Source organism: Pan paniscus, chromosome 10, assembly GCF_029289425.2.
Source record: "Pan paniscus chromosome 10, NHGRI_mPanPan1-v2.0_pri, whole genome shotgun sequence".
Taxonomy (NCBI): domain Eukaryota; kingdom Metazoa; phylum Chordata; class Mammalia; order Primates; family Hominidae; genus Pan; species Pan paniscus.
This window is the reverse complement of record NC_073259.2, coordinates 44,779,173-44,806,002: the sequence shown is the minus strand read 5'-3', so window position 1 is coordinate 44,806,002 and position 26,830 is coordinate 44,779,173. Positions and strand designations below refer to the sequence as shown.

General features: G+C 41.2%; 1 protein-coding gene and 1 pseudogene across 3 annotated transcripts in view; both read left to right on the top strand.

The window, feature by feature from the left end:
* Nucleotides 1–26,830, top strand: part of SPATS2 (spermatogenesis associated serine rich 2) — a 161,065-nt gene that overhangs the window by 12,261 nt on the left and 121,974 nt on the right. The gene's annotated exons all lie outside the window — the stretch shown is intronic.
* On the top strand, nt 3,104–15,453 carry LOC129393509 (FGFR1 oncogene partner 2 homolog; annotated as a pseudogene).

The window sequence follows — 26,830 nt, the reverse complement described above, 5'->3', positions numbered from 1 at the left end:
GTTGAAATTCATATAACATAAAATTAACTGGCCGGGCATAGTGGCTCACGCCTGTAATCCTAGCACTCTGGGAGGCTGAGGTGGGTGGATCACGAGGTCAGGAGATCGAGACCATCCTGGCTAACATGGTGAAACCCCGTCTCTACTAAAAATACAAAAAAATAATTAGCCGGGCATGGTAGCGGGTGCCTGTAGTCCCAGCTACTCAGGAGGTTGAGGCAGGAGAATGGCGTGAACCCGGGAGGCAGAGGTTGCAATGAGCCGCGATCACGCCACTGCACTCCAGCATGGGTGACAGAGCGAGACTCCGTCTCAAAAAAAAAAAAAAAAGAAAACAAAAATTAACCGTTTTATGTCCTACAACCATCACCTCTATCTAGTTCAATTTTTTTTTTTTTTTGGACGGAGTCTCGCTCTGTTGCCCAGGCTGGAGTGCAGTGGCATGATCTCCGCTCACTGCAACCTCTGCCTCCTGGGTTCAAGTGATTCTCCTGTCTGAGCCTCCCGAGTAGCTGAGACTACAGGCACACGCCACCACACCTGACTAATTTTTGTATTTTTAGTAGAGATGGGGTTTCACCATATTGATCAGGCTGGTCTCAAACTCCTGACCTCAGGTGATCTGCCTGCCTTGGCCTCCCAAAGTGCTGGGATTACAGGCATGAGCCACTGTGCCTGGCCGATTTCAGAACTTTTTCATCACCCCCAAAGGAGACCCTGTATTCATTAAATATTTACTCTTTATTTCCTCCTCTCATCTCTGGCAACCACTGATTTGCTTTCTGTCTATGTAGATGTACCTATTCTGTATATTTCAAATAAATGGAATCACACAATATATGACCTTTTGTGTCTGGCTTTTCTGACATAGCATAATGTTGAGACTTAACCACTGGTCTCATGTATCAACCTCATTCCTCTCTCTCTTTTTTTTTTTTTTTTTGAGACAAAATCTCACTCTGTTGACCAGGCTGGAGTGTAGTGGTGTGATTACAGCTCTCTGCAGCCTCAAACTCAAGTGAACCTCCCACCTCAGCCTCCCAAAGTGCTGGGATTACAGGCAAAAACCACCATGCCTGACCGAGAACCTCATTCCTCTTTATGGCTAAATACTAGTCCGTTGTTCAGATATACAACTCTGCCTTCAATGCCTTCCAGGTCATTTGAAAAAATCTGTTTATTGGCCACGCATGGTGACTCACACCTGTAATCTCAGCACTTTGGGAGGCCGAGGTGGGCGGATCACCTGAGGTCAGGAGTTTGAGATCAGCCTGGCCAACATGGCAAAACCCCGCCTCTATTAAAAATACAAAAATTAGCCAGGCGTGGTGGCGTGCGCCTGTAATCCCAGCTACTTGGGAGGCTGAGACAGGAGAATCACTTGAACTCGGGAGGCAGAGGTTGCAGTGAGCCGAGATGGCACCACTGCCCTCCAGCCTGGGAGACAGAGCAAGACTCTGCCTCAAAAAAAAAAAAAAAAAAAAAAATCTATTTATCTATTTATGGTTAGTTGTGTCTTTTCCACCTTTGCCTACTGTGAAGAAGGTTACTGTGAACATTATTGTATAGTATTTGTTTGAATACCTGTTTTGAGTTCTTTTGTGTCTATACCTAAAAGTGGAATTGCTGGGTCATATAGTAATTCTTTTTTTTTTTTTTTTTCCTCAAAAGCTGGTGTCATAGTGTACATATAATAATACTATATTTAACTTTTGGACAAACCACCATACAGTTTTCCATAGCGGCTGTACCATTTTACATTCCTACCAGCAACGTATGAGGAGTCTGATTTCTTCACATCCTTGTCAACATTTGTTGTTGTTGTTGTTGTTGTTTTTAATTTTAGCTATCCTAGTAGATGTGAAGTGGTATCTCGTGCTTTTTATTTGCATTTCTCTAATGACTAGTGATGTTGAACATCTTTTCATGTGCTTGTTGGCCATTCGTATATCTTCTTGGAGAAATGTCTATTAAGTCCTTTGCCCAATTTCAAATTGGCTTGTCTTTTTGTTGAGTTATAACCATTGAATTTTAATTGTTGTAAAACACTCCATGAGTACATGTAGCACGCACTCAATAACTATTAGCTAATACTATAGTTGTAATTATTTTTGCCACATGTGGCCTGAATTGGAAGGAAATTGCCTAGTTTTTCCAAGTAGGAGTGGAGATGTAACAAAACCTATATTTATGGCCAATAAAGATTTGCCTCTGTCAGTGTTGATACTTTGCTTTTAATTGATGCTCCCAAATCAAGAAATTAGAAACGTGTATACATAAAATCAGTTTATCTTTGGCAGAAATCAGTATATTATCAATGTTTAGTTAATTCCTAAGAATTAATGGCAATAGTGCCTCTAGTTTTAGCTGAGATTTAGATCATCTTTCTTCATTCTGCCCTGTTATGCGACATTTGCTATAAATGCCACAATGAGAATCTTTTGAAACCTGGGTCAGAGAAGCCTACTTTTTATATTTAATAGTATGTGATTGATGTATTATCATTGTTTTATGCTTATTGCATCTTGGTTTTATGGGGTGTTCAAAAGAAGATAGATGAGAATAGGTGATCCAAAGTAATTTAGAATTTTATCCTCCAGTTGGGACTGAACCATCTTGAACTGATGAATATATTCTACCAGGTTTATAGGTAGATATGCCGTTTCATTATATCGTGATTTGGAGTGAGAGAGTAGCTTTTAAGCAGAACAAACAGCCATATGTAAGTCTAAATTTGGTTATTTTCTTTGAATAAGCAATGGAAACTGTATGCATTCAGGAACTGGTGATTCAGATATCTTCTGAAGGCCCTCTCTCCCTGTGCTCCACAGCTTTGTCCTGAACTCTCCTGTCTCTTGCGATGCCTCTGTGCCTATACCTATTTTGTGAACTCTGCCTGCAATGCCGTCCAAGTCAGTTGGTGACTCCTCAAACCTCACTGAAGTCTTTCGGGTGGATTCAAATGCTGCTTTTAGCCATTAAAATCTGTTACATCTGTTACATACTTTCACAATAGCACTTATCCTAGTGTAGTTTTAAAAATGCACTTAAAAATTTTTAAAGCAGTGCATGCATGCAGTAAACAAAATTGGACAGTACAGAAATAAATGGTGAAGACAGTCTCCCAGTTTTCTTCCCCATGGATAGCACTTTCTCTTTTGTATCCTTCCAAAGATATTTTGTGCTGATACAAGAATTTTTATACCATATGAAGTGCTTCTTCATCTTATCTTTTACTTCAGCGTAATTTATGAGTAATGAAAAAATTCAAGCATTACAAAAATGTAGAGTGTGTGAAGCAAAAGGTCCCCTTTACTTTGATCCCTAACACTAGCCCTTTCCAAATAACACTGTCCTAATTAACATTCCTCTCTCCAGAAGTAACCTCTGTTATAAGCCTTGTCTGTGCCTTCAGATTGTTCTGCTTACACTTATATGCCTATTTAAAAGTGTATATTTTTGTATTTTGTTTGTTTGTTTGAGACAGAGTTTCGCTCTTGTTGCCCAGGCTGGAGTGCAATGGCGCTATCTCCGCTCGCTGCAACCTGTGTCTCCCTGGTTCAAGTGATTCTCCTGGCTCAGCCTCCTGAGTAGCTAGGATTACAGGTGCACGCCACCATGCCCGGCTAATTTTTGTATTTTTAGTAGAGATGGAGTTTCACCATGTTGGCCAGACTGGTCACGAACTCCTGACCTCAGGTTATCCACCCACCTTGGCCTTTCAAACTGCTGAGATTACAGGCATGAGCCACTGCGCCCGGCCTTTTAAATTTTATTATTATTATTATTATTTTAAAACAGAGTCTTGCTCTGTCACCCAGGCTGGAGTGCAGTGGCACAATTTTGGCTCAATGCAGCCTCTGCCTCCCAGGTTCAAGCGATTCTCCTGCTTCAGCCTCCCGGCTAGCTGGGATTACAGGCGCACACCACCATGCCTGGCTAATGTTTTGTATTTTTAGTAGAAAGGGGGTTTCACCATGTTTGCCAGGCTGGTCTCGAATTCCTGACCTCAGGTGATCCGCCTGCCTCGGCCTCTCAAAGTGCTGGGATTACAGGCGTGAGACACCATGCCTGGATTGTATGTATTTTTTTTAATGATATTTTGTATATTCTTTAACTTTTTCTTTTTCATATATGTGTCTTGGAAAATTTTTTATGTCAGATCCTCTTTATTTTTATTTATTTTTTGAGACACGGTTTTGCTCTGCCACCCTGGCTGGAGCACAGTGACATCATCTCATCTTATTGCAACCTCAGCCACACAGGCTCAAGTGATCCTCCCATCTCAGCCTCCTAAGTAGCTAGGACTGCAGGCCATGCTTGCTAATATTTAAATTTTTTTGTAAAGTCGAGGTCTCACTGTATTGCCCAGGCTGGTCTTGAACTCCTGGACTCAGGTGATCCTTCCACCTCAGCCTCTTAAAGTGTTGTGCTTACAGACATGAGCCATCTTGCCCGACCCACTTTATTCTTCCTGCATGGTGTTTATTGCATAAAATGTATATACCATTTTATTTAACCATTTCCCAATTAATGGATATATCTAGGTGTTTCTAACAGTGTTTTAATGAACCACTTTTTTATATGGTTCTTGTCGGGCATGTGTGAATCTCTAGGTTGCTAGAAGTGAATTGCTAGGTGAAAGGTTGTGCTCTTCTAAACATTTTGGTGAATACTACTAAATTGCTTTACTTTTTAAAAACAATGTACTTTGACATAATTTTAGATTTACAGAAGAGTAAAGATAGTACAGAGAGCTCCCATATTCCCTTCTCTCAGCTTCCCCTAATGTTAACATCTTTCATAACCATAGGGCATTTATTAAAACTAAGAAATTAACACTGTACACTATTATAGACTTGATTTGGATTCCTCCAGTTTTTCCACTAATGTCTTAAAAAATCTCAGAGATGGGCTCTTGCTGTATATTGCCCAGGTTAGTCTTGAATTCCTGCCTCAAGTAATCTTCTTGCCTCGGCCTCCCAAAGTGCTGGGATTACGGCATGAGCCACTGTGCCTGGCTACATTCTGGATATTAATCCTTTGTTAAATATGATTTCTTTTCCTTTTAGGCAGATGATGCTTTTTCTTCTCTCTTTTTAAAATTTCAAATGTAATATGCTTATTGTACAACATGTATAAGTTGAAAAGTGAAAGTCTCCCTACTGTCTCTTTAGTCCCATTCCCCATACATGGTACTGTTCTTACCCCACAGACTAACAGATTGGTATTTTTCCTACCAGAACATTTTCTGTATAGATGTAGAAACATGTATGTATGTGTTTGTATGTGCCTACATGTGTGCAAGTGTGTATGTATATATAAAAGCATGCATAAATATGTTTTTTGATAACAGTGAGATCATACAACATACTGCAATTTTGCTTTCATCAGTTAACAAATCATAGAACCCTAATGTGTTGTAAATGTATGTTTCAAATACAATCTAGTGTCTTTTTCTCACTAGATTATAAGCTCCCTCCTACAGAGACCATGATTCTTCTCACCCTACACCTATTCTTTTTCTATGTAAATACGATCATCCATACGTTTGCTCATGCCAAAAATCTTTCATTTTTTTTTTTTTTTAAGACGGCATTTCACTCATGTTGCCCAGGCTGGAGTGCAATGGCGCGACCTTGGCGCGACCTTGGCTCACCGCAACCTTCGCTTCCTGGGTTCAAGCAATTATCCTGCCTCATCCTCCCGAGTAGCTAGGATTACAGGTGTGCGCCACCATGCCCAGCTAATTTTGTATTTTTAGTAGAGACGGGGTTTCTCCATGTCGGTCAGGCTGGTCTGGAACTCCCAACCTCAGGTGATTTGCCCGCCTCAGCCTCTCAAAGTGCTAGGATTACAGGTGTGACCCACCGTGCCCAGTCCATTCATTTCTTTAATAAAGTTTTACTGAGTGCCTACTATGAGCCAGGTACATAGGAGTAAACTAAGCATGAAAATTCTTGCCTGAATGCAGCTTATATTCTAGTGGAGAGGGCAGATATTCAGCGAAGGAGTGAAATGTTTAGTATTTCACGGGGTAATAAATGGTATTTCAAAAAAAAAAAAAACAAAAACCATGAAAAAAACACCCTCCCAAAGGAGGGGGAGACTGTGTGAGCATGTAAGTATATAAGTGTGTGTGTGTGTGTGTGTGTGTGTGTGTGTGTGTGTGGCAGAGACAGAGATAGAGATAGAGACAGATTCAGATGTAGTGAGGGAAGGCCTTGTTGAGAAACTAATATTTGAGGAAAGATCTAAAAATTGTCTTTGATTTCCTTTTCTTCCTCATAACTCATATCAAATATGTCTCCAATTCCTATTGATTTAATCTTCAAAATATATCTGAAGCCCACCCATCAAGTAGGTGGATTGAATTGGCAGTGGGAGTTTGTGAAAATTTTCTTACGATTGTTTTAATATTCTCAGTGAATTAGGAAATAAAGTGCTCAGCCGAGAGTGAGGATGAGGAGGGTGATGGAGGTTTGTGTAAAGAGGAAAAGGTGTGAAATTGTTTAGGAGAATGGGAGAATGGCTGCAGCAGGGAAATATTGTGTGATTGCCAGGGAGCATTGAGAGCCCCTTGAGGTTTGCAGTTACAATTTTGTGGGGTTTTTTTGTTTTTTTGTGTGTTTTTTTTTGTTTTTTGTTTTTTGTTTTGAGACAGAGTCTTGCTCTGTCTCCCAGGCTGGAGTGCAGTGGTGCGATCTTACTGCAACTTCTGCCTCCCAGGTTCAAGTGATTCTTGTGCCTCAGCCTCCGAAGTAACTGGGATTACAGGTGCATGCCATCATGCCTGGCTGATTTTCGTATTTTTTTTTAGTAGAGTCGGGGTTTCACCATGTTGGCCAGGCTGGTCTCAAACTCCTGACCGCAAGTGATCCGCCTGCCTCGGCCCCCAAAGTGCTGGGATTACAGGTGTGAGCCACTGTGCCCAGCTTGTGGTTATTTATTTGAGACAGAATCTCACTCTGTCACCCAGGCTGGAGTGCAGTGGCACCATCTTGGCTCACTGCAACCTCCGCCTCCTTGGTTCAAGCCATTCTCCTGCCTCAGCCTCCCAGTAGCTGGGATTACAGGCGTGCGCCACCATGCCCAACTAATTTTTGTATTTTTAGTAGAGACGGGGTTTCACTTTGTTGGCCAGGCTGGTCTCAAACTCCTGACCTCTCAGGTGATCTGCCTGCCTTGGCCTCCCAAAGTGCTGGGATTACAGGCGTGAGCTACTGTGCCCGGCCTCTGTGGTTATAAATTTAAAGTGAGATCGGCCAGTATGGTTTATTTCCTCCAGCCATATTCAGCTGCAGGGGTGTATGTTTGGAGTGAATTTAACCAGGGAGGGGTTTTGCCAAGATAGCCAAACAAAGCAGGAGAAGGGCAAGGGATAGAGGGTACCTGTGTATGCAAGGGAGTGGTATAATATACTGTGGAATTCTAACCAGGTAAGGAGGGGAGGACATGAAGTGGCTAAGAGATAGTGAAAAGATGGGAGAAGCAATGGATGGAAGGTCCTTGTGGGATCAGAAGCTGCTGGAGTTTGGGTATGTGAGAGACTGAACCATGAAGATAGTGGGTCATTGTTGGACAGTGGGAGCTAATTGATATTGTGAAAGCATGATCATGGGTTGAGTGGGTAAAGGACAAGATCAGTGGAAGTGAGAAATTTAAAGAACTGAGACAAGGAATTCAGAGAGATAGGGTATGGAAAGATCATCTTTGTGAAATCACTGAGAGTTAAGATAGTAGTGTAGAAGGTCACAGTAAGCCAGGTAATGGGTAATAGAATTTTTATAGGATATTCGATGTAAGGTTTTGTGTTTTTTTAGGGAATAAGGAGGGAGACTGATTTGGAAACATCTGTGAGGAGCAAAGAGGACACTTACTCACCCCCAGGTCCAGTGGTATGAGAGGTATGGGGAAGGTAACTTACACCACTTTAGGGCCCCAGAGGCCAGTGTGGCCCCAGAGGAGAACCAGCTTTTAATTAGAGCAAGAAGTTGAAGGGAATATTCAAAGAAGATGCTGAAAATGTAGGGAAAGCGTTTCAAAGTTTGGAGAGGTGGATGACACATGGAGACAGAACTAGAGATATGCAGAACAGTGTGGGGATTAGAATGTGGGAGATGAGGCCGGGCGTGGTGGCTCATGCCTGTAATCCCAGCATTTTGGGAGGCTGAGGTGGGTGGATCGCCTGGGGTTAGGAGTTTGGGACCAGCCCGACCAACTTGGTGAAAACCCATCTCTACTAAAAATACAAAAATTGGCCAGGCGCGGTGATGCACTCCTGTAATCCCAACTACTCGGGAGGATGAGGCAGGAGAATCGCTTGAACCTGGGAGGTTGAGGTTGCAGTGAGCTGAGATCACGCCACTGCACACTCCAGCCTGGGCAACAGAACTAGACTCTGTCTCAAAAAAAAAAAAAAAAAAAAAAGAATGTGGGAGATGGGAGATGAGAGATGTGGGAGTCTGGGGCTTCTTTGATGGACAGCATAAGCAGAGATAAAGAACCTGAAGAGATTAGGCCTGGTGGAGAGCAGGCAGGCACTGGAGGTGAGGGTGGGAGTGTGGGGAGGGAGCAGGGGTGTTCTTACCTAGATCCCCTGCTGACACATCTGTTCATAATGGAGAGGAGTATCTTACTCCAGGTGTAAGGGGTTCTCTTTTGATGAATCCTGTGGGCTCTCTCTTTATGATCACATATTAATGCCTTTTGCTTTAAGTATTTATTTTTTTTTTGAGGCAGGGTCTTGCTATATTATAGCCCAGCCTGGCTTCAAACTTGTGGGCTCAAGCAATCCTCCTGCCTCAGCCTGTTGGGTAGCTGGAACTACAGACGTGCACCACTATGCCTGGCTTTTTCACTTTAAGTCTTTTTGTCTCTGTTACTAATATTAATGAATGAATAACAATAAGATTTTTTGATTAATATTTGTGTAGCACATTTTTTTAAACCATCTTTTAAATTGTCAGCCCTCTGGCTTACTTTGCTTTAAGTGTTTCTTCGTAAGCTGTACATAGTTGTATTTCAAAAATCTGATTGTCTTGATAAATGTAATCTTTTCATATTTAATGTGATTACTGATAGTTTACACTTATTTCTGCTGTTTTCATTTATACTTGTTTTTTGAACCATACTTTTTTTTTTTTTAAATAATTTTTTTTCCCCTGACAGGGTCTCTCTCTGTCACCCTGGCTGGAGTGCAGTGGTGCAATCATGGCTTACTGCAGCCTCAAACTCATGGGCTCAATATATCCTCCTGCCTCAGCCTTATGAGCAATTGGGACTACAGGCATGTGCCACCATGCTGGACTAATTTTTTTTATTTTTTTGTATATATGGGGTTTTACCATGTTACTCAGGCTGGTCTTGAACTTCTGGCCTCAAGTAATCCACCTGTCTCAGCCTCCCAAAGTGTTGGGATTACAGGCATGAGCCACCATGCCTAGCCTTGAACCACATTTTTTTTTCCTTTTTTTTTTTTTTAAGAGACAAGGTCACACTCTCTTGCCCAGGCTGGAGTGCAGTGGCATAATCCTAGCTCACTTCAGCCTCAACCTCCCAGGCTCAAGTGATCCTCCCTCTTCAGCCTCATAAGTAGCTGGTACTGTAGGCACAAGTCCCCATGCCCAGCTAATTTTAATTTTTTTGTAGAGATGGGATCTCACTATGTTGGCCAGGCTGGTCTTGAACTCCTGGTCTCAAGCAGTCCTCTCACATTGGCCTACGAAAGTGCTGGGATTACAAGTGTGAGCCATGGTGACCACACTTCTTATTTGCATTCTGTTGTATATATGGAGTCCTTTTTTCTTCTGATTTTTAAGTTGAACATTCTATTTCTCTGTTTAGTAGTTAACTGTTAAATTTTTAACATGCATACTTACTGAAGTCCAAGATTAATATCTTTGACTTCCTGAATAATTAAGGAACCTCAGAATGCTTTAAGTTGGAAGGACCCCGCCCAGCCTTCTCACGCAAAGCTTCGTGTTCGGCCCTGCCCCACCGTAACGCGAGGAAGGAAATCTCGCAAGGCTGGAGTCCTTTTGGCGCCCCTGGCGGAGGCGGTTAGCAGAGGTATCTCCCCCGCCGGTGGTGGGGCTAAACGCTACTGGCTTCACGGCCACACCTCCGCTGCCTCCGTCTAGTTCAGCGTCTGCTAACTGAGGAGTTAGATTAGGGGCGCGGAGTCTCTTCCCTTGGGTGCATAGGTCCCGGTTGGTAGAGGCTTTGAGTCCTCATCGCCACAGCTGACGGCTGCGAGGGACTAAGAGCAGGATATATCTTTAGAAATGAGTTGCACAATTGAGAAGGCACTTGCTGATGCTAAAACTCTTGTTGAAAGATTAAGAGATCACGACGATGCAGCAGAATCTCTGATTGAGCAAACCACAGCTCTCAACAAGCGAGTAGAAGCCACGAAGCAGTATCAGAAAGAAATTCAAGAGCTTAATGAAGTCGCAAGAACATCGGCCACGGTCCACGTTAGTTATGGGAATCCAGCAAGAAAACAGACAAATCAGAGAATTGCAACAAGAAAGAAAAGAATTGCGTACATCCCTGGAAGAACATCAGTCGGCCTTGGAACTTACGATGAGCAAGTATCGAGAACAAATGGTTAGATTGCTAATGACTAGCAAAAAAGATGATCCGGGAAAAATAATGAAGTTAACAAAAGCAGCACTCCAAGGATACAAGCACATGTTGACCAGATAAATGAAATATGGCAGCAGTAATGAAGAAAGCCATTGAAATTGACAAGCAACAGGATTGCAAGGAACAAGAACTAATATTTCAACTTGAACAAGAAAACAAAGGCGTTAGAGAGATCCTACAAATAACTCGAGAATCACTTTTGAACCTAAGGAAAGAAGATGTGTCGGAAAGTACTTCTTTGTCAGCATTAGTGACCGACAGTGACTTGAGTCTGAGGAAGAGCTGAAGAGCTTCTGAGTCTGTGAGCTTCTTACATGGCTCCCAATGGTCAAATAAGTGAATGAATGAATGAACAGAAAATTCAATCCATTATTTTTTTCTCTTTAAATATGTACAGTGTACTGGCTATGAGATAGCAACAAAAATGCATAGTTAATGGTCATAGACCTTTTTCCAAAACATAATTGGAAAATAGAAACTGAGCCATTGCCAACTGGTAAAGAAATGAAAGGTTTTCACAGTGACTACTGAATATAGCAAGAACTTTTGGCAGTGCTGCCGGCTTTCTGGGTGATTAATTAGGTAAACTTGAATATTCCCAATAAATATGTGAGAATTCATAAAATTATATCAATTTAAAAATATAAAGTTTTGCCACTGTTTTGTGAATGGAAGATTTGCATGCTAAATTTCATCCTTATTTGGCGTCAAAGTTAACACAAAGTTTATGTACCATGAGACTTCAGCTTTAGTGATTACCTACTTTCACATTTATTTAAATTTTTGTGAAAGAAAATTCAGTTTTAAAGGCTATAGGAATGTGTTATATGTACCATAAACAAGGTAATTTTAGCAATTTACCATAACTGATACTTAGCTAACAATTGTCCATAACTTGTTTAAGTATAAGAAATACCATTTCAGAAATGAAAAAGAAGGAATACTACTTTCTAAGAAAGAAAATCTTATAATAGACATTTTAGTAGGTTAAACTTCTCCTTTGAAAGAATAAGTTTTGGTTTGAAGTCAGTAATGAAGATGAGATTTGTTTTTCTCTTCTCTGGCTGATTTTTAAGGATACTATGTAGTTCATTTAATTAACAGAATTGAAATGTTTGATATGGCAAAATAGGTATGGTAATTTCAAAGTGAATTGGGAATTCCTGTGGCTCATAGAACCCTTTTAAATTAAAATTTCAAAAAAAAAATCTGGATCTGTTTTTAAACTCCATCTGGTCCTCATAACCTGTAAGATTTTTCTTAAAACCTTTCAGCTGAAAGCGGGGGTAGAGGTGGGGTAATCTGTGGATTTAGAAGTATTTGATTTCTGTTGTCTTTTAAAATGTCAAATATGCCGGGCGCGGTGGCTCACGCCTGTAATCCCAGCACTTTGGGAGGCCGAGGCTGGTGGATCACGAGGTCAGGAGTTTGAGACCAGCCTGGCCAACATGGTGAAACCCCGTCCCTACTAAAAATACAAAAATTAGCTGGGTGTGGAGGCGTGTGCCTGTCATCCCAGCTACTCGGGAGGCTGAGGCAGGAGAATCGCTTGAACCCGGGAGGCGGAGGTTGCAGTGAGCTGAGATCGTGCCATTACACTCCAGCCTGGGCAACAGGGCAAGACTGCGTCTCAAAAAATATGTATATTTTTTTAAAAAGTCAAGTATATAGTATGTAAATTTTTTAAAAGCCACCAGTTATGGAAATGTGCTTTAACATCAGTTGAAACCTAAATTTTCTAATGTTGTGATTGTAGTAAAAAGGGATAAAAGAAGAGTGTCAGACATGATGAAATATATTATACTCATTTATATTGAAGGCATATTAAAGACAAATAGAAAATTCTACTTTGAGTATATAATTTGTTAAATAAATATTAATTTATATGGTAATTTTTATGTATAATTTCATATACTGGTGAAATTCAAAACCACTTTACACTTCAGAATTTTTCTATCTTAAGTTTGGGCTGAGTGGGGTGGATGAGACTGATTGAATAGAAAAGGGCTAATGGCCCAAACATTACATGGATTTCTTCTCTCAGTCAGAGGCCTTATTTGATATTTTATAAATAAATGACAGTTTTTATTTTTAAACTTTTTTATTGTTTTTGGGAAAGTATCCCTTAATTTAACGACACATTCATTCAGATACTTTTTATCCCTGGTAAGAAAGAAAGGAAATAAGCTACACAATTGAGATTAAGTCTGAGGCAGTTCATTGAGGCAGCTCTACTGTAAAAGATTACTTGACAGATAATTAGTTTTGTAAACAAGTTGGGTTAACTTATTCTTGGTCTTTTTGCTTGGATATGAATTTAAGGTTTGATTGTTATTTAGTGACACTTTTCCATCCTATTTTTTTTTTTGGTTGTTGTTAAACAGAACCTTAACTTTATGTCTGAGGTACGTACTGCATGGGAACCTATTTTATTATTAAAGATGAGTGATTAAAAAAATAATGCTTTAAGTTATATTCCTTCTGTATGCTTCAATCTTATTTAATTTTTTGGTAGTTTAGTTCCACCTTAAACCATGCTTACTGTGAAATATTTCAGGCCAGGGTTGGTGGCTCACACCTGTAGTCCCAGCAGTTTGGGAAGTGGGTGAATCACCTGAGGTCAGGAGTTCGAGACTAGCCTGGCCAACATGGCGAAACCCTGTCTTTACAAAAAATACAAAAATTGGTCAGGCGTGGTGGCAGGTGCCTGTAGTCCCAGCTACTCAGGAAGCTGAGGCAGGAGAATTGTTTGAACCCGGGAGGCAGAGGTTGCGGTGAGCCGAGATCTCACCACTGCACTCCAGCGCCTAGGCAACAGAGTGAGACTCCATCTCAAAAAACAAACAAACAAAAAGAAATATTTCAAATCCACAGATAAAAATAGAAGTAGGCCGGGCGCGATGGCTCATGCCTGTAATCCTAGCACTTTGGGAAGCTGAGTTGGGTGGATCACCTGAGGTCAGGAGTTTGAGACCAGCCTGGCCAACATGGTGAAACCCTGTCTCTACTAAAAATACAAAAATTAGCCAGGCGTGGTGGCAGGCACCCATAATCCCAGCTACTTGGGAGGCTGAGGCAGGAGAATTACCCAGGGGGCGGAGGTTGTAGTGAGCAGAGATCACGCCACTTCACTCCAGCCTGGGCAAAACTGTGAAACTCCGTCCAAAAAAAATAGTAATATAGAAACATCTGTGTACTCACCAGTGCTTTGTCTCACCTTAATTATGCCAATTGGAGTCGTATTTTTTTTTAATTGTGGACATTTTCAACAATAAAAATGGAAAGAATAATATAATTAACTCCCCTGTAGACTCATCTAGCTTCAGTGATTATTAACATTTTTTCCATTTTTAGTTTCCTCTGTTCTTCCCACTCACTACTTTTGATGAGTATTGTCAACATTATCCATCCTTTTCTAAAAGTTCTCCATCAGCCTTTCATTCAGTGATTTTAGCAGCCATTGATTGTTGACTAGATCCATTCTTACATTAAGGCATACAAAATAGGGATTTTTTCTAATTTTATTATTATTCTGTATTTATTAGGTAGAATTTTTCTATAAAGAAGACTTTTTCCTTCATTGACTTTTTTATTACTTTGAAATATGGTTTGTACAGGGAGGGCAGAATTATTTCTCTTTGTTCGTATTTAGAATAATGAAATGACTTAGTGCCCCACTAACCTCCAAAAATGACTAATGTGTTTTGTTTGTTTTAGAGTGTGATTATAAATTAATGGATATTTATGTATTTAATATGTTTCAGGCACCGTAGACATTATTCTTACTGATGTTCATATTGTGTCATCTTAGTTCAGTGGGAACCCATTTAATTTGGCTCCTTTGTCCTTTTGATGTGACCCCAGTAGTCTTTGATAGCTTTCCTGTTTTATAGCACAAGAAAACCGAGGCTCATCTATTTGTTTCCTTTCAATAGCAGGCCACCATGTCCTGCTATTTTTATGTTTATTTTTATAGAGACAGGGTCTCCCTATGTTGCCCAGGCTGGTGGTGTTGAACTCCTGGACTCAAGTGATCTTCCTGCCTCAAGTGATTTTACTGCCTCAGATTACATGCGTGAGCCACTGCTCCTGGCCAGCCCTCCAACTTCTTTTTCAAAGTCGTTTTTACTATTCCAGGACTTTTGCATTTTCATATGGATTTTAGAACTAGTTTGCTGGGCTGGGAGTGGTGGCCCACACCTGTAATCCCACCACTTTGGGAGGCCATAGTGGGAAGATTGCTTGAGCCCATGTCACCTGGGCAACATGGCAAAACCCTGTCTCTACCAAAAATACAAAAATTAGCCGGGCTTCATGGTGCACACACCTGCAGTCGCGGCTACTTGGGAGGCTGAGGTGGGAGGGATCCCTTGAGTTTAGGAGGCAGAGGTTGCAGTGAGCTGAGATCGAGTCACTGCACTCCAGTCTGGGGAACAGAGCAAGACCTTGTCTCAAAAAAAAAAAAAAAAAAACAGAACTAGTTTGCTGGATTCTGCAAAAAAAGTCTGCTGGGATTTTGATTGAGATTGCATTAAATCTATTGAATCAGTTTGGGGGGAATTGGCATGCTGACAACATTGAATCTTCTAACCTATGAACAGATAGATATATAACTCCTTTTATTTAGGTCTTTAATATCTCTCCATGATGTGTAGTTTTCAGTGTTCAGATCTTTCACATCTTTTTTTTTCAGATTTATCTTTACAAATTTTATATTTAATGCTTTGTATTTATAGTTTTAATTAGTGATTGCTTGTTGCTAATATATAGAAATATAATAGATTTTTCTGTATTGACCTTGTATCCTGCAACGTTGCTAAACTCATTTATTATTATTTTTTAGATTTTATCAGATAGTTTTTTCACAGATGATCATGTCATCTATGAATAAAGACAATTTTAAGGCCGGGCGTGGTGCCTCACGCCTGTAATCCCAGCACTTTGGGAGGCCGAAGCAGGTGGATCACCTGAGGTCAGGAGTTCGAAACCAGCCTGGCCAACATGGTGAAACCCTGTCTCTACTAAAAATACAAAAAAAAATTTAGCTGGGCTTGGTGGCAGAGGCCTGTAATCCCAGCTACTCAGGAGACTGAGGCAGGAGAATCCCTTGAACCCAGGAGGCGGAGGTTGCAGTGAGCCGAGATCCCACCACCACACTCCAGCCTGGGCAATAGAGCGAGACTCTGTCTAGGGGGATAAAAAAAGACAATTTTATTTCTTTTTCTTTTTTCTTTTTAATCTGGATTCCTTTTACTTTTTAATTTAAATTTTTTTTAATTTAAAGTATTTTTTTATTTATAGAGATGGAGTCTTGCTATGTTCCCCAGGCTAGTCTCAAACTCCTGGCCTCAAGTGACCCTCCTGTCTTGGCCTTCCAAAGTGCTGGGATTATAGGTGTGAGCCACTGTGCCCAGTCTTCTTTTATTTCTTTTTCTTGCCTGATTGCACTGGCTGGGACCTCCAATACAATGTTGAAGAGAAGCAGTGAAAGTAAATATCTTTGTGTTGTTCCTATCTTAGAGACAATACTACCTTGTTTTTCAGATTTTTTTTTTTTTTTTTTTTTTTGAGACAGAATCTCACTCTGTTGCCCAGGATGGAATGCAGTGTCATGATCTTGGCTCACTGCAACCTCCTCCTCCATGATTCAAGTGATTCTCCCGCCTCAGCCTCCCGAGTAGCTGGGATTACAGGTGCCCATCACCATGCCCACTAATTTTTTTGCATTTTTATTAGAGATGGGGTTTCACCATGTTGATTAGGCTGGTCTTGAACTCCTGACCGCAGGTGATCCACCCGCCTCAGCCTCCCAAAGTGCTGGGATTACAGGCATGAGCCACTGCGCCTGACCCAGATTGTTATATTACTTCTTTTTGGTAGTAAGAACACTTAACATGAAATCTACCCTCCTAACAAATCTTTTGTTGTACAATACTGTAATATTAACTATAGGGACAGTGTTTTACAGCAGACCTGTAGAACTTAATTAGCTTGTGTAACTGAAACTTTATACTCACTGAATAGCAACTCTTTGTTTCCCCCTCTTCCCAGCCCCTGGCAACCACCATGCTACTTGATGCATCTGTGTGTTTGAGTATTTTATATACCTCATATAAGTGGTATCATGCATTATTTGTCCTGTGACTGGCTTTCACTTAGCATAGTGTTTCAAGGTTCATCCATGTTGTCACATGTGGCAAGATTTCCTTTTTTAAAACTTAATATTCCATTGTATGTGTATACTATATTTTCTTACTAATTCATCCATTGATGTACATTTAGGTTGTTTCCACATCTTGGCCATTGTGAATAATGCTACAATGAACATGGGAATGAAAATACCCCTCAAGATCCTGATTTCAGTTCTTTTGGATAAATATCCAGAAGTGAGATTAGTGGATCATGTCATATGTTTTCCATAGCAGCTGCACTGTTTTACATTCCCACCAACAGTGTACAAGGGTTTTAGCATCTCCTTGTCTTCATCGTGTTCTTATTCTTGGGGTGCTGTCTTTGATTGCTGATTTCCTCGTGGGAGGTTTGTTTCTCTGTCTGTGTATGTGTGTGTATTTTCTTTAACCCTGAACTTGAGTCCTATGTACCTCAGATTGTGGAAGCTTCCCTACTGCATAGTTTCTCCTTTGCTTCTACTATGGTACTATTTCATTCTTTAGTTCTGAATCTTATTTATGATAAAGTGTCAGCTTGGGGTCCCTCTACCACATGTGTAGTATGAATTTAGATCTCACATCTGTGAATGGTGCAGGACTAGGATCCAGTTTCTTCCAGGTAACTTTTTCCATTCCTAGTCCCAAATGCAAGGCTTTCTCTTCTCCTAGCTAGAGAGCTGTTTCTACTTCGCATTTCATGGGTGGAGCAGTCCTTTTTGTTTCTTAATTTATGCTCAGTTCCATCTTGTTTTGGGCTGAGTACATGGCCTGTGGCCTAAACTCTTTTGTAACTCCTGGCGATTCACGTATTCATGTGTATCATTTGTCTTCAGCTCTGGACTTCAGCTCTGTAATAGCCTTTTAAATGAGCTCCTCTGATTCCAGTCTTGTACCCCTAATAATCCATTCCCAACACAGTGATCATTAATATATTTACATTTTAGTGCCTGTGTTTTTAGCTTCATCTGGCACCATTCCTACCCATGCTACCTGGCCATTTATTTCCCTAATGCCTTGTGTTCCCACTCACTACAGGGCCTTTGTACTTGCTATTCCCTCTGTCTGGAATGTTCTTCACTGCCACCACCTCTTCTCTTATCATTACCTTCTCATCTTTGGGCTCTGACCTCAGTTATCACTTCCTGAGAGAAGTCTTTGCTGACTCCTCAGTTCGTTTCAGGTTTCCTTCTCCCTGTGGATATCATAGCATCCTAAGCTTTATTTTCATGGCATGTATCATAGTTTTTTATTAGAATGTAAACTGTCTGAGGGTAGGGACTTTGTCTTGCTCATCACTGTATTTCCTGTCCTGAGAAGAGTGCTTATACAAGTAGATATTAGAAAGATGTTTGTTGAGTGGGTGCATGTATCTGAGCAGTTTCCTCCATTAGACTGTAAGCTAGGAAAGTGCAGGACAATTTTGTTTTGCTCACTAGTATATTCCCCAGTGCCTAGTATAGAATCTGGCATATTATAAGTGCTCAATAAATATTTACTGGCTGGCTGAGTGCTGTGGCTCACTCCTGTAATCCCACAGCTTTGGCAGGCTAAGATGGGAGGATCGCTTAAGGCCAGGAGTTTGAGACCAACCTGGGTAACATAACAAGACCCTATCTCTACAAAAAATAAAAAAAAAGCTAGCTGGGTATGGTAGTACATGCCTGTAGTGTTAACTACGTGGAAGGCTGAGGTGGGAAGATCACTTGAGCCCAGGAATTTGAGGCTGCAGTGAGCTATGATGGTGTCATTGCATTCCAGCCTGGGTGACAGAGTGAGACTCTTAGCTCTTTAAAAAAAAAAAAAAAAAAAAAAAAAAAAGGATCCATTGGCCGAGCATGGTGGCCCACATCTGTAATCCCAGCACTGTGGGAGGCCGAGGTGGGCAGATCATTTGAGCTCAGGAATTTGAGACCAGCCTGGGCATCATGGCAAAACCCCATCTCTACAAAAAAATACAAAAATTAGTGGTGTGAGCCTGTGGTCTCAGCTACTCAGGAGGCTGAGGTGTGAGGATTGCTTGGGCCCAGGAGGTGCAGATTGCAGTGAGATCAAGCCACTGCACTCCAGCCTGGGAGACAGAGGGAGACCCTGTCTCAAAAAAAAAAAAAAAAAAAAAAGGAAAGGAAAGAAAAGAAAAATTTGATGGCTGACTGAATGAATGAATGAATAAGTAGTTTTAAATGAGGATGGGGGCCAGACTAGGGCCAGTTCATAAGAAATTTTATTTGCAATGCTAAGAAGCTTGAACTTGAACTTTATATAAGGGGGTTTTAAGCAGGAGAATGACACGAGCAGGCTTATGTTCAATGTAGAAGGATCCCCTCAGCAGTTATGTGGAGGCTGGTTGGAACATTACAGAATATTGATGTACTCCAGGGAAGATTGAAGTCCTAATAGAAGGAAGGTGGAATGGAGAAGATAAATTCAAGAGAATTTAGAAATAGGTTAGGTGGGATTGTATTGGATGAAGATGGGAGAATAAAGGGAAGAACGCATATCACTTCCTGGGTTTCTTGTTTGGGAGACCAAGTAGTGCCACCCACATAGGCACTATGGGAAGAAGGACAGGCTTGGGAATGGATGAACTTAGTTGAGATGTGTTAAATTTTCAAACATGAGAAATCTGGAAAATTTAATTGATGGTATATTTACTTGGATTACGGATATTCTTTTTTTTCCCCTCACACACTTAATCCTTTATATGTAAATACAGAAATCCCACCAACCCCCATGTTTTCCAGAAAATGATTTGAGTTAAACAGCTCTTTTACTAGGAACATGTTCAATTTGAGTTTCCTGTGGGATATCCAGGTGGAGATGTACATTAGGTAATAGGGAGCTTGTTTGAAAAGGTCTATTTCTGTACTATTTCCTACAATTTCAATGAAAACAGCCTGACAATTTTGACTTTTTCTCTCTTAGGCTGTTTTAGCATGCTTTGTCTCCAGTACTTGCAAAGCTGCCCTAGATTTTTCTTCCTTTTGTTTTTGTCCTTCCTCTTTATTTTGCCTTTGCCAGACTCAAGGGCTTCTCACCTTCTGACCCCTGCATTTCCCCCATGTCCACATACGTTTTCGTGTCTTTTTTTCTAATTTTTTTCTCAAAGAGCATATAATTCTTTTTTTTTTCCTTTGGTTTTCAGGGTTCATTTTCATCAAAGTTATGTGTGAATATGGTTTATAGAATCAAATAGTTTTGTAAAGCTTGTTTTAAGAAAGCAGCACTCCTTCCTTTATTTCCCTTTTCTCAGAAGCACTTTTAGCTTTTTTAGTTAATATTTTTATTTCCATTTCTGTAATAACATACTTGTATTGCTATTTCTGATTTCATCAGTTGTAAGATACACCATTACTTGATGTACTACTAGAAAAGAGAAATAAGCCCAAGATGGATAGTCTATTAGGGGCCACGCATAAAGCTGGGAAACTACATGAGAATGGAAATGAGAAGTAAACCCACCATACAGAAAGGCATAGCAAGGCATCTTGTGTCTCAACTTTGATGGTGTGTAGGAGGGCTAAAAACTTTCATGGGAATTTAAACTGGTTCTAGGTCTGAATTCACACTCCCTATGTGGTACAACAAAATTTAAACAGAGATTCTAATTAAAAGTTGTTTCGGATTGGTAGTGCCCCAGGTGCTTGAAAGAAACAAATAGCAATTATAAGATGTCATTAATTGTGCCTGGTTTTCAGAGATGTTAAAATATGAAAAAAATGGCCAGGCGCGGTGGCTCATGCCTATAATCCCAGCACTTTGGGAGGCCAAGGCGGGCGGATCACAAGGTCAGGAGATCAGGACCATCCTGGCTAACGTGTTGAAACCCCATCTCTACTAAAAATACAAAAAATTAGCCAGGCGTGGTGGCAGGTGCCTGTAGTCCCAGCTACTCAGGAGGCTGAGGCAGGAGAATGGCGTGAACCCGGAAGGCGGAGCTTGCAGTGAGCAGCGATCACGCCACTGCACTCCAGCCTGGGCGACAGAGCGAGACTCCGTCTCAAAAAAAAGAAAAAAATACGGTACCATGTACCAGGCACTGTTAGAGTTACAGCTGTGAACAAAACAGACCTCTCTGTCTTCCTTGAGTTTATATTCTGGGGAGGGGAATGTTTTGACAAAGTAAGAATATACATGGTATACTAGATGTTGCAAATATCTAAGTAAGATGACTAAAAATTGACCATCAGATTTAGTAATTTGGAATTTCTTGCTGATCTTGATGGGAGAGGCTTTGGTAGGGTAATCAGGAAGCAAAAGCCTCTTGGGGTGATTTTGAATGGGAGGAAAGGAATTGGAGACAGTTACAGCTTCTTGGAGTGTTGCTGTGAAGGAGAGCAGAGAAATGGATAAGTAGCTGGTGAGGAAACTGGGGTTATGGCTTATCTTTTTCAGTGAGATAACTGAGTATGTTTCTACAGTGCTGATGAGGATGCACCAGTAGAGAGGGAAATATTGCTGATGCAGGAGGGAGAAAGGGGAATGACTAGGCAATAGGGTTTGGAGTCTGGTGTTCAAGTGGAGGAGTTGGCTGTAGATAGGAGCAGTCAGTTCATCTACAGTGCATAACAGGAGAGAGGACAGGGCAAATGGTGGTAGTGATTGCCTTCTCTTTCACTGAGGAAGTGGAAGGGCAGCAACTAGGAGTAAGCATGGACGAGGAAATGTTCATTGATAGCTTGAGGAAAGAGAAAATGGCATAAAATGTACCAAATAGAGGAGTGGGAGAATGAATGGATGAGGCAAAAGTTTTGATTGTCATGCTGAGCTAAGAGACCATTTGAAGTTAGCTGTTGTGAATTTTATGTGAGAACTGTTTAGTATGAATGTTTTATTTTTATTATTTCATTTTAATTTTGAGACAGGATCTTACTCCGTCAGCCAGGCTTGAGTGCCGTGGTGCATAGCTCACTGCATCCTTCAACCTCCCAGGCTCAAGTGATTCTCCCACCTCAGCCTCTCAAGTAGCTGGGACCACAGGCATGTGCCACAACGCCTGACTAATTTTTTTGTTTTTTTTTGTAGAGACAAAGTCTTACTATGTTGCCCAGGCTGGTCTCAACCTCCTGGGATAAGCTGTCCTCCTGTCTCACCCTCCCAAGTAGCTGGAACTATAGCCAAGTACCACCATGCCTGGCTAATTTTAAAATTTTTTGTAGAGACAAGGTCTCCCTATGTTGACCAGGCTGGTCTCAAACTCCTAGGCTCACATGATCCTCCTGCCTCTGCCTCCCAAAGTGCTGGGATTACAGGCATGAGCCACTGCATCTGGCTCTTTTTTTCCTTTTTAAAGCCACATTTAGCTGCATGGTGCAGGCATAGAGTAGATGGACAGCTGCATTTTTTTAAACATGTTATTCAGGAAAATTTTAAACATACAAAAGTAAATAGAGCCCTCATGTACTCATCACCCAGTTTCAACAAATATTTACTCACTGCTAATCTTGTTTTATTTGTACCCTCAACCATTTCTACTTTTCCATATTATTTTGAAGCAATCCCAAACATGATGTTTTGTGCTTAAATATTTCATGTTTCTCTAAAAGATATGAACTCTTACCAAAAAGTACCATTACCATACTAAAAGATTTAACAATTCCTTGATATCAAATATCCTGTCAGTTTCTTTTTCTTTTCTTTTGTAGTTTTTGTTTTATTTTAAAATTTAATTTATTTTTGAGACAGGGTCTCACTCTGTCACCCCGACTGGAGTGCAGTGGCACGATCTCAGCTCACTGCAACCTCCGCCTCCCAGACTCAAGCGATTCTTCTGCCTCAGCCTCCTGAGTAGCTGGGATTACAGCCATGTAGCACACTGCCCAACTAATTTTTGTATTTTTAGTAGAGACAGGGTTTCGCCATGTTGGCCAGGCTGGTCTTGAACTCCTGACCTCAAATGATCCACCTGCCTGGCCTAGTTTTTGTTATATTGATTGATTGATTGGTTGATTGATTGTCTGACAGGGTCTCACTCTGTCGCCTGGGCTGGAGTGCAGTGGTGCAAACACGGCTCATCGCAGCCTTGACCTCTTGGGCTCAGTTGATCCTTCTTCCTCAGCCTCCCAAGTAGCTGGGAGTATAGGCATGCACCACCATGCCCAGCTGTTAGTTTTCTAATTTCCAGTTGCCTCCCGAATGTCCTAAATGTTTTTGTTTTTCTTAACAGGGGTTGTATTTAATCAGGGTTGGTGTTTTGCCAGGCAGGTATGATGAAATGAGAGTGGAAGTCAAGAGACTTGAGGTGTATGCAAGGGAATGATTATAATGATGGACCTTGAACTTGAAGCTGAGGAGGAAAATGAGGATGTAAGAGGGGAATGGGATCAATGGCTTATAAATCCTGGTGGGGTCAAAGGATTTTTAGAGTTAGGGTGCTAGATGGAGCAATCTGAAAAGATACAGAATGGTGATTGGAGAGTAGAGTGCAGCTGAAGTTGAGATTGTTGGGGGACTATAATTATTGTAATGACAAGGTCTAGGGTATTGACTGTGGGAGTGAGTGGAATGTAGGGTAAAGGACGAGATTGTCGTATGAGAGGTGGTCAAGGAACTGAGAGGTCCGAGCATCAGAACAGTCATCTATATGAACATTGAAATCGCCTGGAATGATAGCCCAGTGAACCAGGAACTAAAGTCTTCAAGACTTAAGGCTTGAGAAGTGACCTAGGCATATCAGATGAATGTAAAGAAGAAGAGGGTAGTGGTGGTATGGTTTGACAGGAGGCTTTTTTCAGGAAGGAAGGGGGAATTATCTGGAAACAAACTAGGTACAAGATAAATAACTTTACTTCTTCTAACCTCTAGGCCCTCTGGTATAAGGGTGTGAGAGAGAAAACACTACGGATAGGACTATAGAGAGAACAGTGGCTTCAGAGCAATTAGATTTCGTTTGGAGCAAAATAGTGAAGGGATCATTCAGACAAGAGGTTTAAGATATAGGGGATTTAGCTGATGTGTTCCAGGGGATATGATGCAAAGATTTCAGGAATTGAGGAGGAGTGGAGAAAGGGGGTGAGAGTTTGAGGATTCAGAATGACCTGAGAGTCCTGGGATTTTCGTGGTGAGTAACGTAAAGAGGGACACATCATGATGACATTAGTCCTGATGTCTCAAGGCAAATTGTAGTGTAAGCACATGAAGGACAGAGGTAGTGAAGAAGCTGCAGAGTGGAAGTTCCCTTTACTTCTGGCAGTGCAGGTGTAGGGAAAGGCGGAGGAGCTGGAGCTCTGTTACTTCTTATTTAGTCCTGGGGCCAAAGTGGTCAAAAGTAAAAAGCTGTTATTTCAGCGATTCAAAAACTGGAATTCTTGCTGGGCGTGGTGGCTCATGCCTGTAATCCCAGCACTTTGGGAGGCCGAGGTGGGTGGATCACCTGAGGTCAGGAGTTCGAGACCAGCCTGGACAACATGGTGAAATCCCGTCTCTACTAAAAATACAAAAGTTAGCTGGGCGTGGTGGCGGGTGCTTGTAGACTCAACTACTCGGGAGGCTGAGGCATGAGAATCGCTTGAATCCAGGAGGTGGAGGTTGCAGTGAGCCGAGATCATGCCACTGTCTACACACACACACACAAACAAAACTGGAATTCTCTGTTATGGCTTATTGATTTTCTATTCCCTGTTTCCTGCCCCTAGTACCCTATTCTTAAATATCCTGGAAACTGGGTGCTGGGGAAATGACAGCAAGATTATAGTAAGGAATTTGGGGCCTCAGCTCAAGGGTTGGAAAGGGAAGGGACGGAAGAAGTTTCAAAGAGAATTAGCTTTAGATTCCTTAAATCTGGCCAAAGAAAAAGAGTAGAAGAGGGAAGTTTGACCTGTGTTCTGGGAAGGGAGAGTAAAGTACTATTTGGAAGTAGGGAACCTGCCTAAGGATCTGTGTCCTGACAGGTTCCAGAAAGAGCTGTTGCTGGATGTGAGACTTGACTTTTGCTAGATTCATTCGTTCCAGTGGATATTTACTAGCACCTGCTGTGTGCCAGGCACTGGGCTAGATGCTAGAGATATCATGTTGAGCAAGAGACAAGTTCCTGCTTGCATGGATTTACAATCTTGCAGGGAAGACAATTAAACCAGAAATTACAATTTAACGTGGTGAATGCTATGATAGAAATTGTCAGGGTCCTTTGGAAGCCTCTAGTGAAAGGATCAGATTAGTCTTAGGTGGGGTAGGGAGGGAAAGAGTACAGGTTCTAGAGTTAGAGACTTTTTTTTTTTTTTTTCATTTTTTTTTTTAGAGATAAGATCTTGCTCTGTTGCCTAGACTGGGGTGTAGTTGTGTGATCTTAGCTCACTGCAGCCTTGAACTCCTGGGCCGAAGCGATCCTTCCGCCTCAGTCTCCCAAGTAGCTGGGACCACAGGTGCATGCCACTATGCCCAGCTAATTTTTTGTAAAGACAGGGTCTTGCTATGTTGCCAAAGCTGATCTCCAGCTCCTGGCCTCAGGTGATCCTCCTTCCTTGGCCTCCCAAAGTGCTGGGATTATAGGCGTGAGCCACTGCGCCCTGCTTAGAGTAGTCATATTTAAATAGAGACTTGAAAGATGAGCAGAAATTAGCCAAAGAGAATAGGGGAGAATAGTTATGTGTCGAGCAGCCACAGGTATGCTGTCTTTGCCCCTCCAACTGCCAAACCTTGTTTTACCCAGGGGAACAGAGAACAGAGTCATCTGTTCTGATCACTGTCTTCATCCCCAACATTCCTATGTACCAGGGGTTGGTAAACTACTGTTCACGGACAGGTCAGATCTGGCCTGCTGCCTGTTGTTGTATGGCCTGCAAGCTAAGAATGGTTTTTATACTTTTAAGTGGTTGAAAGAATAAAAAGAAGAATATTTTGTGACACATGAAAATTATATTAAATTCAAATATCAGTGTCCCTGAAAAAAACTTGTGTTGGAACACAACCATGCTCATTTTTTTTTTTTTGTATTGTCTATGGCTGCTTTCACACTGCAGCAGCAGATTTGAGTGGTTGCAATACAGACTGTATGGCTTGCAAAGCCTAAAATATTTGGTATCTTGCTCTTTACAGAAAAAGTGTGGCACCTGGTTTAACCCATCATTATTATTTCATTGTACCATGTGTGTATGAGGATTATAATTAGCTACCATTCATTTTCTATGTGCAGTCTAACCTGCTAGATGCTTTACATATTTATATATAATCTTTTTAATAATTTCCAGAGATGTTGGTAACATGCCTAAAATTACACACTTAAATTTTGACACAGTGTCAAAATTTAAACCCAGATGTCTGAATTCAACATCTGTATTCATTTTACTGATCACATTGTGTTATAATTAATTGTTCATATGTCCGTCTCTCAAAAAGAGACTTGAGCTTGGGCTGGGCACCGTGGCTCACGCCTGAATTTGCAGCACTTTGGGAGGCTCAGTTGGGTGGATCACCTGAGGTCAGGAGTTTAAAACACAGCCTGGCCAATGTGGCAAAACCCCGTCTTTACTAAATATACAAAAATTAGCTGGGCGTGGTGACCCATGCCTGTAATCCCAGCTACTTGGGAGGCTGAGGCAGGAGAATCACTTGAACCCGGGAGGTAGAGGTTGCAGTTAGCCGAGGTTGCAGTGAGCCGAGATTACACCACTTAACTCCAGCCTGGGCGACAGAGGGAGACTGTCTCAAAAAAAGGAGGGACTTGAGCTTGAATGACAACTTACTTTTTCGTAAACATCTACCATTTTTAGTACAGGGCGAGTCCAAATAAATGTTTATTAGACGACTTTCATGTATATAATTTCATCTGCCTTCTAACAAACCTGTGAGGATAACACATATATAAATTTTTCAGATAATTGACATTTACTCTTTTGCATACAGTTTCTTCCATTTTAAATAACAATACTTTAAAACATGACATTTGAAAATTACATTAAATGTAACTAAAGATATTTGGAAAAATTTTGTTCTGTCAGAACAATGCCTTTGGTTTGGGAGGCCGAGGCGGGTGGATCACTTGAGGTCAGGAGTTCAAGACCAGCCTGGCCAACATA